This window comes from Austrofundulus limnaeus, unplaced genomic scaffold (genome assembly GCF_001266775.1).
Source record: "Austrofundulus limnaeus strain Quisiro unplaced genomic scaffold, Austrofundulus_limnaeus-1.0 Scaffold2446, whole genome shotgun sequence".
Lineage (NCBI taxonomy): Eukaryota > Metazoa > Chordata > Actinopteri > Cyprinodontiformes > Rivulidae > Austrofundulus > Austrofundulus limnaeus.
Window position 1 is genome coordinate 16072 of NW_013954848.1, and position 3889 is coordinate 19960.

Here is a 3889-nt window from a genome sequence, read left to right on the forward strand (position 1 = left end):
GGTATTACCCTTAAGACACAATTTGGACAGTTTATTTGTTAAAAAAGTTGATTTTGGGGTAAGTTACACTTGAAAGATTAGATCGAATAAGATAGAAAAAGATATGATAAATCTGAATGGATTCCCGGTCGGGGAAATGTCGTGTTACAGCGGCAACATTAAACTGACAAAACACAAGCCTGAACACGTGTGATTCTTTAAAAAATTTAAAACAGTGTCTTACCTTTTTTCAATTAGTACTGATAAAACTGTTAAATAAAATCAGAATAGTTTGTAAGCTTCTGTAGTGATAACATTAGAGTTTTTATAACCAAACAATATTATTGTAGTTGCAGAGATGAGCTTACAGAGAAGTAAAACTGCACCAAAGAAAATATTTACTGACTCATRATCCCAGAAACTGATTGTCAGATAGAAAAAAACTGAGTTAAAAAGATGCATCAGGACATACATTAAAAAATTAGTTCCCCTTTTTTAAAATCTTAACGATAATAATTTTTACCTGTGAAGACTAGAGGAGACTCAGCTACAAGATCTCTCAGCCCAGTAAGTTTGCTGTGTTTTTGTTTGTCTTTTCATATCAGCGAGTCTCATCTCCTGGCTGCTAAACACTTTTTTTTTTTACTGCATCAGATATGTTTGGAATGGTAAAAAGCTGAAATTTTTGACATTCTTTTTTTTTTTTCCAAATAAATTCTTGAACTCTTGTGACATTTTGTGGAAAACTTTTTCTCTTCTTTCTGAATTCTAAACTTTAGGCAGAAATTTGGTTTATTTACAGAAAAAAAAACACAACATTGATGCATTTAAAAATGCATATTGAGATAGATAAATAGTTTTATTGTAGTTGTTCTTATTATGTAAGGTAAATTTAGTTACTTGCCTTGTTTTWGGCAGGAAGTTAAAATAAATAACATTTCTAAATATGACCAATGGGACAAAAGTTCCAATTATGTTTGTTTACACTTACTTTTCCAGCACTCCTATTGAGTCACATAAATAAACATCAGCAACAATGCAGGGATAAATTGCTGGCATGGTTGAAGCTTGCAGAAAGTCATCATTGGATTTGCTGCTGATTAATCTTTGAAATTACCTGCTTTAGGACAGCTGCCACAGCCAACTGACCTTATGAAACATAAAACGGGCTATAACTCAGTCGATTTTACAGATATTGAGTTAAAACTCAATGTGGTACATCATCTTGTGATGTTGCATGAGACTGTGCAAGAAGTAATTTTTTAAAGGTTTTACCAAAACAACTACAAATCCCTCATTTCTCCTGATCATCTGTCTAAAACGCTGCACATTTTTTTGTATCTTTTATGTTTACATAATATGTAAATATGTATGATCTATATATGACTTCAATAAACAAAACAAACAAATGAAATACATCATCACATTAACAAACCATTGTTTGATCCTAGGAGCTATAAAACATTTTTAAATACTGCAATATTTTAGTTTTCTTCACGTATATGTTTCAACCTGTTATGAAGGAATTTATTTAGTCATGTTAGACACAGATTTTAAAAGCACCACATCATTTTATAGTTTTCCTTTTTAAGTATTGACTTTTATAATCTATTGTTTGGCACTTGTTACGTCTTGATTACAATAGTTTAATTACATGCCTGAAACACCATCACAACACATAAAAAAACCATTAATCAAACATAAGGGAACGTTTTTTTGTATGAGTGCCTGCGATTCAGCCGTAGGCCTGTAGTGGGCGTACCAGGCACTGAAGATCCCTGTATATATAGTCCGGAACTTCCGGTTTCGGACAGCGCTGCTCTGCTTGCTTCAGCCGTAAGCAATAAAGCTCGCTCAGAACCAGATCTGGGGTTGTATGGTCCATTCTCTTCACATTTTTAATCAGATTCAACATTTATGTGATCTCGTCATTATTTCAGTTAACAAACACTAAATTTTCTTACAAAAGAATTAAAACTTTTTACTTCATTGTTTGAGGTCCTGAGATGATGTTTGTCGTGACTCAACCCACGGACCCTCRTGGGACTTTATCGTCCACGGTCATTCAATTTTTTCATCCCTATCTCTATTCTTCAAATCTTTTTTCCTGAATCATGGATACACTCAAAAACAGACGTAAAAGATTTWATTTAATTAATTTAATTTAATTTTCCACKYAACTCAAMTGAGAGCGGTAACATATTTACTTTACATTTACTTTAGGTAAGTAAATGCGTTACCTGTACTCAGTTTTAATGTTCCCCAGTGCTGCTGTAAGGGTTGGATCATCTTGAGGTGGCTGCACCTGTCAAAGTGTGGATTCAGGGCAAACCCGTGTCCTGATCACCACTTTTCATTATTAAAATGGTTCGAAAAATGCAGTTGTGTGATTGAAGTTTTAAAGAAATTACTCATACTTTTATTTTTGTAAGTGTTTAAATTACAATCTGTTCCTAGAAGTCGTTCAGGCAACTTTTAACTATGCATAAAGATTTAAGTATAAAACAAACACCAAGGCATGCCTATAGGCCTCTTTGAAGGGTTGATTTTCTGCATCGCCAACACATCTTTGCACAAGTGTTTTGTTTATAAATTGTTCCTAGAAGTCATTTAGGCAACTTTGAGGAATGCACTTTTGGGGTTAAAGCTTTGAGTACAAAAGAGGGAGACTGAGACATGCCTAAAGGGTCTCTAAAGGCCTCCTCAGAGGCTCCACTTAGTCTCACTCAGCTTCACCCTTCTGGTCAGTCGCCTCTAAAGTCTGTCTTTTATCTAACTGATCATTTGTAATATACACACGCTGATTTTTACTTCCACCGCATATCAGTTCAGAGCTGTTCAACCTCGACTCTGCCACGRAGCCGTTATGTAGTAAAATCCCCTGTGAGACCACAGCACACAACCAGCCAACCACCTGCTATTCTTTTATTAAGCCCCGGCTCAAGTGGTTGCTGTGGCCTCATGCTAACAAAGTCATCTGCTGATGAGCAAATACAACTGAGTCACAAAACGAGAGAACATGAGTTGCTGTGTCGCAGCCGTTTGGACGCTGTTTGAAATTCTGCACAGCTTGGACAAAGACGAGTCATCGGTTTGTGCAGAATGCAGACAAGCCTCTGCTAAAACTGAAATCTTGTTAAACCTTCTTTTTTTTCTTCTTTTTTTTTTCATAATAATTCAGCTTCATCTGTGGCTCGTTTTAGATTTAAATTCCAGAACCTAAATAAAAGTTAGAAGTGTTTCGGCTACTCTTCAGATATTCTCCAACAATGTCAGAGTATTGCCTAGGAGGAGCTTCTCGACGCACCGAATAAAAAAAGAAAAGCACTCGGAGAGGTTTTGCAGTTCCAACCAAAATGCCTTGCCAAAATCTAAGTTTTATGTACCTGCAAATGTCTGGGTTGTTTAACAGACAGATGCTTTGCTGTTCTAAAGTTGTGGTGTTATAAGCTAATGAGTGCAGACGCGTATTATTGTYGTTAATCCTTAAATGTTTTATAGGAAATTAAGTCGTCACAATAAGTGTACAGYAGTGATTTTGCTTGTRTATATAAAGGATTGCGTTTATTAATGGGTCAAATTGAAATTCACTGAGATAGGTCACTTATTGTGTTTTGTCACTCACTTTTGCACGGAAGASTTACTTACYGAAAATAAGAGATCTCTTAATAAATAATTTCCTTATAGCTTTGTTATAAGAGGGGTAGTTAAATCCTACATTAAGAAAAGACAGTGTTCAAGCCAAATAAGTTAGAAGATAACATGTTGAAAAAAAAATCATACAATGGACAAATTGAAGTTTGCAGTTTCTTTATCAAAGCAAACAGTAAACCGTCCATCTTACCAAGTTTTAAAATCTTATATCAGCCAAAAAGTCTTTTTGATCTTGTTTTGAGACTGATTTACTAAA